Here is a 13,014-nt window from a genome sequence, read left to right as displayed (position 1 = left end):
GAATCCAAACTGATCTTCCCCGAGGTCGGCTTCTACCAGTATTTCTATTCTTCTTTAAAGAATTCATTGAAAACGTAATTATGAGCGTATTGAAAACGAAGTGAAGATGGAAACACCATGCAATCAGGCGAATAGTTGGTAAGCGTGTCAGTGAGACACTCTGCTTGTTTCCAAGATATAAGAAATAATCGAAGCCAGGAATTAAAAATTGAAATTGGTTGTATGACAGTGGAGAATTTGGAAGAGCAGCATGAATGCGCCTAGATCAAAGTGCGTGAAGAAGGCTAGAGCTGGATTTTATATAGAAGTAGATGTCGAGTGTTTGATGATGTGGTTGATGATAACGATGTAGACGGCGATATTGACACGCGCAGGAGTTCAGTGGTGCGCATTCTGCCCTGGCCACTATAAATGGCCGCAGCATTGCGCAGAAAAGCGCTTACACGTGCCGTCTTCAGAGAAAAATGTGGAAACACGCAGGGATGGCCCCCGAAAGAAAATCCAAGGGTCGTCAAAGTGGCCGTGAAATGGACGACGCGGGGGAAGGAGCGACCGGAACACATCCAACATTCACGCTCGGCCGCAACGGCAGCGCCGCGCAATTTATCGCTGAACGCAGAGCACGTAGGGAAGGGGATGAGGGGGAGGAGGGGGTGGGGTAGGAAGGGCGTGTTATGGCTGAGCAGGGAGGGAGGGAGGAGGGCAGGAGGGCTGCTCGTTCGGGGGTGGTAGCAGCGGCCCTCACGGGACACGTCTTCCACCACCCACACTCTCGTAGCAGCGGAGGAATTGTGCGCGCACCCAAATCGCTTCCGGATGCACGAACAATAAATTCGGCACAAAAAAGAGGTCACGCTATTGAAAGACTTCTTGTTTGCCGCGGTTGGAGGATAATCAGTCCTCCGATTATAACTGATGCGAACCGACACGATTTCATCCATTGTACATCACTCTTTATCTCAAAGTAGCACTTACGTCTTGTTGTTCTGTTTGTCTGAAGACTGCTTTGGTGCAGCTCTCCACGCTACTCTATCTTGTTCAAGCCTCTTCATCTCCTAGTAGCTACAACAACGTACATTCTTCTGAATCTGCTTACCATGTTCATCTCTTTGTCACCCTTTACGGCTTTTACCCACTACACTAGCCGGCCGCGGTGGCCGAGCGATTCTAGGCGCTACAGTCCGGAATCGCGCGACCGCTACGGTCGCAGGTTCGAATCCTGCCTCGGACTTGGATGTGTGTGATGTCCGTAGGTTAGTTAGGTTTAAGTAGTTCTAAGTTCTAGGGGACTGATGGCCTCAGAAGTTAAGTCCCATAGTGCTCAGAGCCAGTTGAACCATTTGAACCCACCACACTGATCTCCAGTACTAATCTAGTGAGCCATTGATTTCTCAAACTGTGTTCTACTGACGATCACTTTTTCTAGTTGCTTACATCCTCAATATTTTGTTCTAAATATTACACTCTTTGTCCTCCCATCAAATCTGAAGCCTTTAGCACACGGGACGTAAAAGCGTTCGTAGACGAGAGGATCGTCCGGTTCCGTGAGGTCAGAGCGCAATATTTCGCGATCCACAGCCTTCCGAAGCGTGAAAGGCTGTATAAGATGAGTCACATTTTTGCTTTAGCGAAAGGTTCGTGGCTAATACGATGCAAGACCATGTTTTCCGTCACGAGTAGAACTTGGGATACGACGTATTGGATTACGTCACGTTAAATGCCATATTAGGTGGATTTCATGTTGTACGTTTATTAGGTGGATTTCATGTTGTACGTTTATTAGGTGGATTTCATGTTGTAGGTTTATTAGGTGGGTTTCATCTTGCAAGTCTTCTGACAAATGCATTTTGGTTGCAAGCACCGGGACACTAAGTATCTCTCAAAAACCTATCGATTTCGGTATGAATGGTTGCAAAAAAGTTTCTTGTAATTAACCTTTTGTTTTCATAGTGTCCAGCAATCCATATGAAATTTATATGACAGTGTTTGTATGCACATAGACTATTCTCCTTCTTTTATTGTTTGTTTATATTTGCTGTGACCGATATTGGACAACTAACAGTGGTCGTATAATTTATTACTGCACTCTCTTAGAACGCCTGCATAATGTTTTTGACGGTTTTCCTTCGTTTTCAACTGATTTCTAGCTCATCCTCATTCTGTTGCATGTGAGGTACCGAAGTGATACATCCACCATTTAGTTGATCGTCAGTACGGTGTCTCCTAAGTAGATGAAAACCTGTAAAAAGCTTAATTGGTGGATTTTCCATTATTTCACGCTCTCCTCCGCACTTCATTTCGATTGCAACCAAAATCATGTTTTCTGCCCTATTCTGTTTGCTGTGCTTCTTAGCAGTTCTTCACACGCGTCTCCCAATTGATCACTGAGCTATTTAGGATTCTGGAGTGGTTTCCACATCAGATCTTCATATCTATCTGTCAAAAGGACTGGTAAGAGGCACCCACTGGGCACTTACCATTCCTGCCACAAGTATCTCTAATCAACATATAACTTACAAATCTGGTTCGAATACTGGTTCAGAAGTGGAAAATATCCGGTAGGCATGGACATGCAATTTAAAGATTTGGTGTCTAGAATCGCTCCTTGTACGTGCCAGGTGAAATTTGATACAGCTGCGAGTCGCCAGAGTGCTGACGCCAAGGCAAAAATAAAAGATAAATACATAAAGGCTGTTCACACGAGGGGAGGGAGTCAGCGGCTCGGTAGGTGTCGGGCACATTGAAACACTCGAGTCCATCAAATACTAAACCCTCGAATCACCATCATGTCCTACTTAAATGCTGTCTTCATTCACGATAAATACATAACAAGAGTTAGTCTGGCTCCAAATTTTCCACGAAGGTAAACTGTTTTCTTCTAAGCTTGCAGTTAATTATAAAATTCATTGAAAGTACAAACACGGTGGCGGGTGTTATCCGTCACTGACTGGCCGGCACAACCATTCGTTATGCGAGCAGATCGGGAGATATTACCGCTGTCGCTAAAAACTAGTTACAAGGAACCGCGGCCAGGAACAGAGGACAGATTGGACTTTGATGGTTGTCTACATTGGGGACATATTATGTTGCATTTACCTCGGGCAGATTTTGTGCTTATTGTAGGGAAGCAGCATACTCACGCCTTATAAAATTCACATCAGTCTTTCCATTGTGTGCCAGCCTAGTCCGCTGTAACTAGTTCTGACGTCATAAATATTACGCAATACTTCAAAATGAAGTAAATAACCTGAAACGTTTCTATTATGTCAGAAATAATGCAAAATCAATATGTGTTGGATATCAGTTCAATAACTTTAACCACTTTCGAAATTTGGATGTTTTTCTGTAAAAATCATTGGCACAACAGAAAAGAGCTAGAAGCTTAAAAATTTATATTTACATTCCTTTTGCATAATAATTTAGTAGAAACAGTGTTCTGGATCTCACAAATTAAAATTTTAGTTGAAATTCATGATTTTCTGGTTTTTGTCTTAGAAACTAAGGAAGCAAGATAGATTAGGTAGGCGAATAAATAATGCTAGGATGCTTAAATTTAAGTAGAAGGGAGATCCGCTATAATCATAAAAATGTGAGAAGTTTCAACAGAATAACTATAGAACTATAGCTATAGCGCATCTCCAAAGAGCAAGTTCAGAGCTCGTCTACTGCATGTAGTGTAATTAAATTAATTCTCTCGCCCAAAATATTTGACTTAGGCACGTTAGACTTTTATTATGATTACGCACTTGTGTGCTCATTGCACAATTAAATTGAAATCTTCATCGGCCATCAACAAAGGAAGCAATGATTTATTCGATAACTTGAAGTGGTGCATTACTAGCCTATCGGCTAGTCGGGAGAGCAGATTTGATCAGGAGTTACCTTAGCCGCAAGCACCGTGGCTTTATATGTAAGAACGCTGCGCGAGAAAAGGAAGGCCCCAGTTCTCTCCAGACGCTGATTAGCGCACCACCTGTGCTGGGAGTCGCATCGCGTCGGTATCGTTGATATAAACAGCCTTGGATGTAGTAATACGTTACTCGGGATACGCGTAACCATGAAATCGTTTTCGAGTGATGTGTTAATTTTGGGATGACGTTAATGATCTATCTTTAGTTTTTGTATCTCGTATTTTCACGTGCCGCTGCAGGACAGACATTCTACCACTATTAGCGTGGCGTTTGATGAACATTATCATCAAATTATGGCGAGCATTGACTTAAACATTTAATTTGAAGAGTTATAGTTGCATCAGTGCATTAGACTCTGAACTGCTCTGGTAGTTGGATTGTGTGCATTCTTTTTGGTCTGTGACTTTTTAGAATATAGTGAACATTTTAGAGAGAATGGTTTTGGATTATGAATCCCAGACAATCTCCTAATTCCTCAGAGCTATAAATGTATTTCTCAGATGAAGTGGGCATTAGGAATTCTAATTACAGGCTTCACGTTTCGCTAATGACTTTCTGGTTGCCAATATTGTAGTTACAGAGCCAGTGTTGAGAATGGCAAATAACAACAAAGTGAAGTTCCCATTGAAAATGTGGTATACGTGGTTTAATAAAATGTTTTAACTGTCTGTTCAATAAAATAAACTGTTGCTGATCTTAGCTCTCCTCCACAAATTGACCCCTCAATCCATATTTTTTCGAATCATTGGATAACTGGGCAGAGATATGTCTGGGTGACGGCTGTTTTGCAAAGGCTCCCAAAATCACATCTTCTGGAGCTGCATGCCACACAATATTTCTTCGTCCAAGGAAAGAGGAAGAAGTCGCTGGGTGGCATGCCAGGAGAATATGAGGGGAGATTTGATAGCCCAGTGAAACAGGGTGTCAAATTACAACTTGTACAAGCTGAGGTGAGACATTGCTGTGAAGCATAACCATCCTTTTGGATATTTTGATGTGACGCTTGTTCTTCACAGATACTCGTTAACTCTTCCAAAGATTTCTGTTGTACAGTCATGTGACGGTTAACTCTTTACAAGCTAATCATTTAGCATCATCTCATAGCTCTTCCAGAAAACACTCTGCTTTGCCTTGCCCGGTTCCCACGTCCGGCCATCCTGATTTAGGTTTTCTGTGATTTCCTTAAATCGCTCCAGGCAAATGCCGGGATGGTTCCCTTCAAAGGGCACGGCCGACTTCCTTCTCCGTCCTTCCCTAATCCGATGAGACCGATGACCACGCTGTCTGGTCTCCTTCCCCAAACAACCCAACCCCAACCCTTGCCCGGTGATGAAAGTTTTCAGACTTTTCGACCATGGTGAATCCAAGCCTTCCGTTTCTAGCTTTGCTTCTTCGTCTAGTGATACGCCCAGAACTCTTACTTGGTTATTAGGCGGATAAATAAGTAATCCGGCTTGGTCTGCTAGAGATGGAATACTTGCGCTGTTGCATCGAGTCAATAGGCCCTTTGAATAGTTGTGAGCAGGCGGAGAACCCTTTGAAGGGTGGCCTTCGCCATGTTCAAATAATGAAAAAATTTTTGAAACTCATTCTTGACTGATTTTCACTTTTTCCGGTGACGTCTAGATTGTGGTACACTTCTCTTGGAGCAGCACGGTCTTGACCCTTTCGTGTGATTCTCGGTTCCTCACAGAGAGCCAATTTCCCATTTTGTACTTCGACATTTTGAATTCTTCAGTCGCACTGGATGTGTTTGCTCTGCCTATTATCATAGGGAATTGTTTCCGTACACATGAACCAACGTGACATGGTTAATTGCAGCATTGCTTCCGTTTAAATGTGGAAAACGAATTACAGCATGATATCCCACTTTTTCAATGGGGAGCGACATATTTCTTTGCTTTGAGTTTTCTGTTGATAGGTCTAATCTTGAAAAATCAACGAATCGTCAGCATGGTAAGGGAGTGCGTGTTTTTGTGTATACTTTTGGAGCCAAGTTCAATATTTTCTCTTTTGCGTAACAGCTCCAGCGACTCAGCATCGTGCCTAGGAGGGCTGGTCGCTTCGGAACACATAGCTCGGTCTCTAAGCTTCTCAAGAGACTCGAAAGTCTAAGAACTCACAGGATATCTGTGATCATTCTTGTCTGTCGGCAGGACAGAGCATGCCTTTTCATGTCAGGAAGTTCAGCTGAATACTAGAAGTGTTCGCAAGCCTGACGAATGTGTTCTCTCTGCAGGGCACTGAAGAACGCTACTCTGCCATTTTGTGATTCCACAGAAAGAGAATTTTTCCTGTTCTGGGAGCTCCAGCAGCCGACTGCCCATATTTTCGGTTTAGTCAGTGAGTGGAGAAATAGCAGTAGGGGTGTCAGCTTTCACAAAAATAAGGTATACACAGTGGATGCTGATCAAGAATTTTACCGGTTTCCCCCTGGAGTTTATGCTGCGAAGAGAACTCCTCGAATGTCAAGCTGGTAATCGTAATACTCTCTTCCCTCGTGAATAAAGCGATAGAGCGTGGATTTAGATAGGGCGGAGAGCGGCGGCTGGGTCCTTGAGGCCTGTTTTCGCTCGTCAAGACGCCGATCTGCAGTCTTGGAGAGGACTGTTGTTCGAGTGAGCGTCGCGATTTCGCAGCAGCGCAGTTCTTTCGCTTCTGAGCAACCTGCAACTCGCGTGTCACGACTTGTGTTGCACTTGTATCAATTCAGAGTGGGATTTAGTTTGCGACAGTTTCCTTTAACTGTGTTTGAACGCTGTTCAGGCCTGCACTCTCGCTAGTGGTCTTCCTTATAATTAGTTTCAATTGCCTGTAAATAATTAAGGTATTATCCACAATAATTTGTGTGATAATGAGATATAACAATCAACTCTCTGGTTTGATAACTCGATCTTCTTTGTGAGGAGTCCTTGTTAATAATTAGTTTAATGGTGTTGCGAACCGTAGTTCGTGACTCTTTGATCATTTCTTTGATAGGTAAGATCCACGATTTTCACTTTCCTGCTAGCGTTTTCTTATTATACCATTCTTAGACTGAGCTCAGATTATATTTCGTATTCTAAATCAACGAACTTAAATAGATTAAAAATGATCCACTTAACTTATTTCGCTTTAACAGGCAACCGTTCATTACTGAAAATTTTGTAAATATGATCAGTCACCAGAATGAGATTTTCACTCTGCAGCGGAGTGTGCGCTGATATGAAATTTCCTGGCAGATTAAAACTGTGTGCCCGACCGAGACTCGAACTCGGGACCTTTGCCTTTCGCGGGCAAATCAGCGCATATCAGCGCACACTCCGCTGCAGAGTGAAAATCTCATTCTGAAAACATCCCCCAGGCTGTGGCTAAGCCATGTCTCCGCAATATCCTTTCTTTCAGGAGTGCTAGTTCTGCAAGTTTCGCAGGAGAGCTTCTGTAAAGTTTGGAAGGTAGGAGACGAGGTACTGGCAGAAGTAAAGCTGTGAGTACCGGGCGTGAGTCGTGCTTCGGTAGCTCGGTTGGTAGAGCACTTTCCCGCGAAAGGCAAAGGTCCCGAGTTCGAGTCTCGGTCGGGCACACAGTTTTAATCTGCCAGGAAGTTTCAAGATCAGTCACATTTGTTTATTTTAATCTGTGCAATACCATTATCCCACTGAGATCAATTTGAGAACATTTCAGTGGAAACCTTTGGTTGTTTTATTCTGTGCGACTAATTATCCAACGGGCAGAAAATTTATTTTTTCTCTCCCTCTTTAAAGCGTGAAATCGCTGTGAGAGTCGTCCTTTTTTTGTGCTGGGATGATGAGATTGGCAAGAAGGTTGCAAGACTGCTACCGAAACACAGGGCGTCTCATTGCAAAATAAAGTCAAAAAGCAGATCAGGAAGAGAAAGTAACATTTAAAGATTCAAATGGAAGTAGGTTGGAGTAGTTGCGCTGAGATTAAGACGCTTGCACAGAATAGTTTACCGAGGTGAGCTACGTGAAAATAGTCTTTGGGTTTAAGATCACAACAAGAACGTATTTTGAACTATGGAGTGTTTATTTGTACATTCGTAGTTTTAAAATTTTTGGAAGTACTGACTAATGTATACCCTATTTCACTGGCGATGGTGACGGAATGCTTGTGAAGCCCCGACCCAGACGAGCACACGCGTGCCTGTGACGCGCGACCACCAATTCGGCTTAGCAGAGCTGCGGGCGGCCTACCCGCAGCAGCGTCAGGCGCGGGCGGCGCCGACACGGCTCGGCACTCGCCGCCCGCTGCCGGCTGTCGCATCTCGTCACCGTCGCGTTGCACACCGCCTCCTAATCACGTTAGCAGCCATCCGCAATCTCTGCACCAGGCGGGGAAGCTCGCGGAAGCCGCTGCCTGTCGTCGTACTGCATAAACTTCGTCACAGAAACTGGGTTTCACTTTCATGATGAGAGTTCCCAAGGGTCTGTAGGGTAAGAAAGGCAACATCATAATAAGGCCAGAGAAAGGTAGGGAGATATCGAGTAGAGTAAAATTCTCCAGATAACCGCAGGTCGGAAGTTCATCGCTCTGGAGCTTCAGACATAACACGACAACCAATGAAACGAAATGTGTGTAATGGATACTTTGGCCGGCATTCCTTTTTCGGGGGTTTAGATCGCCTCGTGCAAGTCTTTTTATCTGACGTCTCTTCGTCGACTCGTGTACTGATAACGAAGAAATAATGATGATAACATCACAAAACCCAGTCCCCGAATTTGGAAAATCTCTAGCCTGTCCGGGAATCCAACCCGGGTCCCTCGCATGGCACTGAGACACACTTACCTCTCACCTACGGAAGTGGACACGACAACCAATCAACGAGTACCTGTACATTGGTCTACCAAGCAAATGTATCTGAATGTATCTAGCTGTAATATTTTATTCAACTTCCCACATTGTGTTGTATAATTTCTTCGACGTTGTCAACGTTGCAGTGATGTATGGATGAACTTCGGCCATTTACTGTTACTAACATTTAATAAAAGGTCTTCTTTCTAAATTCAGAGCACAGGCAAATAGGGATAATCCCCCTTAAAAATCTTTTGGAAAATTCTATTTAATTCTTCAAAGCTGCAGATAATACAACATTACATTAAAATACAAAGTAACGAGGAAGGAGATACCAACCCATAATTGGATGTCCAAAACATACGTTGTACGAAGATTATATTGCGCGCGAAAGAATTTCGTCCTACGCACCCGAGGGTGGCGTACAAGCATGTGTTTGTTTCCAGCACTATGAGCATCGGCTGAGAGCTTTTATTACAACACTGCACAACATTGGTTAGACGTTGTATATATGTTACCTTGTTCCACTGGCATTGGTTATCCTATCCAGGAACAATTTGTGACCTGGCCATTTTAGACCAAAGAGTGGTAGCGTAAGTTATAGATAGTGTTCTCGCAAAGTTTATAAAATGTGAAACTTCTGCAAGGTTCGCAGGAGAGCTTCTGTAAAGTTTGGAAGGTAGGAGACGGATACTGGCAGAAGTTAAGCTGTGAGTACCGTGCGTGAGTCGTGCTTCGGTAGCTCAGATGGTAGAGCACTTGCCCGCGAAAGGCAAAGGTCCCGAGTTCGAGTCTCGGTCGAGCACACAGTTTTGATCTGCCAGGAAGTTTCATATCAGCGCACACTCCGCTGCAGAGTGAAAATCTCATTCTTTATAAAATGTATTTTTGCTGTGGTGTGACCATCTCAATAAAAATATCCTGACTTAATTTTGTTTGTTCTCTTTTGGGAAACCGGTAGCAACCTTGGCGTTTTTATAAATACGCGCTGATGTTTCCCGTGATGCGTGGAGAGTACTGGTTGTATGCATTGAGCGACAGGGCACATAGGTGAAGGAGATAAGATGTCCGGTATTTTCGATTACTCTTCTTTCCAGATATTTTCCTTGACTCGTGGTATCTTGTCGTTTTGACTCAGCATCGGATTATTCGTTACAGGACTATCATACTGTAGTGGTACATGTATGAGTATAATAACGTTACCGAACATCTGATTATCTCATAGGTGTACTCTGAAACTGAGATTTACTCTCTTCAGAAAACTTCTTTCACTAAATATGCAACGTCTGTCCACAATGTTTCGAGACTGATTTTGTTTATTGTGTGTAGGCGACATCGACGTAGTGACTAAGGTGGCAGCCTCGAACTAGCTATTCTAAAGAACAGCTATAAATACGACCAGTTGTGAGCAGGAAGTTTTCAGTGGAGGACGTTCGGTCCTTATGTGTCAACGCTATTGTATGACAGATCAGTACTGAACAACGAACCGAGAATCTGTAAGACAATTGCTCAAAACTCGTTCCAGTATGTTATAAAGAAGACAAAAATATGTCAGATTTTGCCACGACTCGCTAACAGAAACGATGAGACGTGTAGGCCTGCAGTTACTTGATTGAACTTAGAGAGGGGATCGATTCTTCACTGTAAAAAATCATCGCAAATGACCAAGACTTGATGTTATCAACACGAACGTACCATAAACCAACAAACTGCAGAAATTCACATGGAGGGTTAATGCACCGAAGACTTAACCGACAATCAAGTCAATATGACGCGTAAGTTCAACATCCGAAAGCAAGACTTTTATTACAGTTTCACATGGTTGTACCAACAATCTGTGCATTTTACGCAAGTGGGGAAGGACCACGTAAAGCCCTTGGAGTTTTAAGGCCACCATCTTAACTTTTCTCTATATTTTTTATTAATATAGCCTTGAATTCTTTTATACTGACGGTGTCGTATGATGAACGAAGCTCTTGAAACTAAACAGTTTATGTGTAATACTGCGTTTAGCGTATTTCCGGTTCATAAAAATGGTCCCTAAGCCGCTATAATAAACCACTTAGCTCACGAATTCACGTACACTATTCAGTCTATCAAACGAGTTAGACATTGCTAATATGAAGTTAGTTCGCTTGCCTTTGTAAACAAACAGTATGTTGATTTAGATGGCACAATATTATAGGGAATAAATACTTTGCGACAGTATGTGCGTCAACGGGCCTGCGCTGTAACTCGTACGCGTCCACTCTATGATATCACTTCTCAACCCGCCTATTGTCACGACGTTTTTCGCAAGGGCCGAAAGCTCCCCCATATTAGCCAGCTCACCGTGCGTCCCCGCGCCGTCTGATCTTCGATCCAGCAGAGATAGGTAAGGCAAGAATGGATACGTAGTAGCGGTAAAGGCGTCTGTACCTGTGCGGGGTATAGGTATTCAAGTGTTCTTGAGCAGTGCGAAAGATGTAGGTCCACTGATTTCGGCAGTCTACCTAAACAACAAATGGAGATAACAAGAACATTTTTAAATACGCTAATGGGTATACCTTATGCAACATCAGATAGAAAGTATCCGGACACATTATGAAATACGGGATTGAGCACAAGATGTCACGAGACGGTGACCCACCAGCATATAACGAGAGAGAGAAGGGTGGGTATTCTGTTGTCAGCAGAGAAACAGTAACAACATGCGATTTTCATTTCCATCTGCTACTAACTCGTACGTTTGAGCGTTGATGTTTCGTATTCTGTCGGCATAATTGCTCGACAGATTCGTCTCGGTGCATTCGCAAATTGTGAGGCATCTCTCTGTAAAATCTGGTCGCGGTTTTACGTTTAAATCTCTGAGCAATCGTTCTAAACTCATTGTAGTCTTCTGTTTTCACGCAATTAGGCTGTGCGCTAATGAAATCTCGTGCTGCTCCCTGAATTCTTAATTTGGCATCCAGTAGCTTATCGAAATCTGTCCATGATTCTAACAAGGAGGTAGTTTCAAGATTACGAAAAAATTTAACGCCAACGAGTCACTCAACTGTAAAATAAAAATCCCTCACTGCCTTTCGTATTCTAGCCAAACTGGAGTAGACCAACCTGAATTCCAGCTTTGGATGTCGCCACGTAGTCAGAAGAGGTTCATGCTGTTGCTGCTGCTCGAAGTTCGTGTTGTGCTGCGCCTCTCCAGGACTGTAGATTTTCCATAATTATTCCCATGCTGACACCACTTTTATAAGGGGGCTGTTTGTGTTGTTGCCCTGGATGATAACTAGACGAAATATTTGTCTGGATTTTTAAGCGGTGTGTCCTTGAGGTGCAGCAATACGCGAACACCGAGAAGTAAGTTTAAACAGTTTTATTAACAAAAGGCTGACTATGAAACACGCACGCTGTGCACACCAATCATCACTGTGTCTTACATCCTAACACGGGCTAATTACGGTCATATCGAAAGGGTCCATGGTGAGCTAAGAAAAAGATGACATATTCGCGCCCGAGGCCACGCTAGTTAATAAGGCACGCTGCGGACGGCGGCCAGTCGCTTACTCTCCGCGTCGCACTGCGGCCAGGCGCCCGTCTACTGACCAGGCAAATTGTCAGCATCCCAGACAGGTCGGCTGGTGAGCGCGTGTTACGTACAGTACGCCTGGGTGCAACCCGTAAACCCTTACAACATTTAATAAGAGGAATCAGTGACTCGTGTATAGGGAATTTTGACGCCCTGGTCTGTGGATGACTGGAAACGAGTGATTTGGAGCGTTGAATAACGCTGTATCCTCCGGAAATCCGGTAGACTGGTTTTGATTTGGAAAATGCCTGGTACAACGTTACCAGCTACCATGTGTAGCCAACAGTGAAGTACGAGGAGGTGATATTACGGCATAAGAGTGTCTTTAGGGTGTGATAGTCTTTTTCTCCTTAAGGGAGGTATGACGTAAAAAATTTAAAGAAATCGGTTTTTTCGAAAATATGCCTCTTTTGTAGCACACGTCTCCTTGAATACTTTGATATACAAAATGTATATATTTGAGAGATTATAAGGCACGTTACTTGGTCTGAAGTGTAAGAAGATGCAACGACACAACCCTTCGCACAGCATTCTTCTGTCGTACGTAAGTGGAGAATATCATACAGGAATTCTCTAACAACTGCTGTAATGGAAACAATCACAGCTATATTCAGGGACGTTGCTAATGAAAACTTATTGAACAAATGTCTTCATGGCGGTACCCAAAATCCTAATGTAAGTTTAACCAATGTGTATGGGAAAAATTGCCAAAAACAATTTTCGTGATAAGAAAAGCTCTTGCTATTT

Source organism: Schistocerca cancellata, chromosome 8, assembly GCF_023864275.1.
Source record: "Schistocerca cancellata isolate TAMUIC-IGC-003103 chromosome 8, iqSchCanc2.1, whole genome shotgun sequence".
Classification (NCBI taxonomy): domain Eukaryota; kingdom Metazoa; phylum Arthropoda; class Insecta; order Orthoptera; family Acrididae; genus Schistocerca; species Schistocerca cancellata.
The sequence above is the reverse complement of the archived record's forward strand: the minus strand, read 5'-3'. Positions refer to the sequence as shown.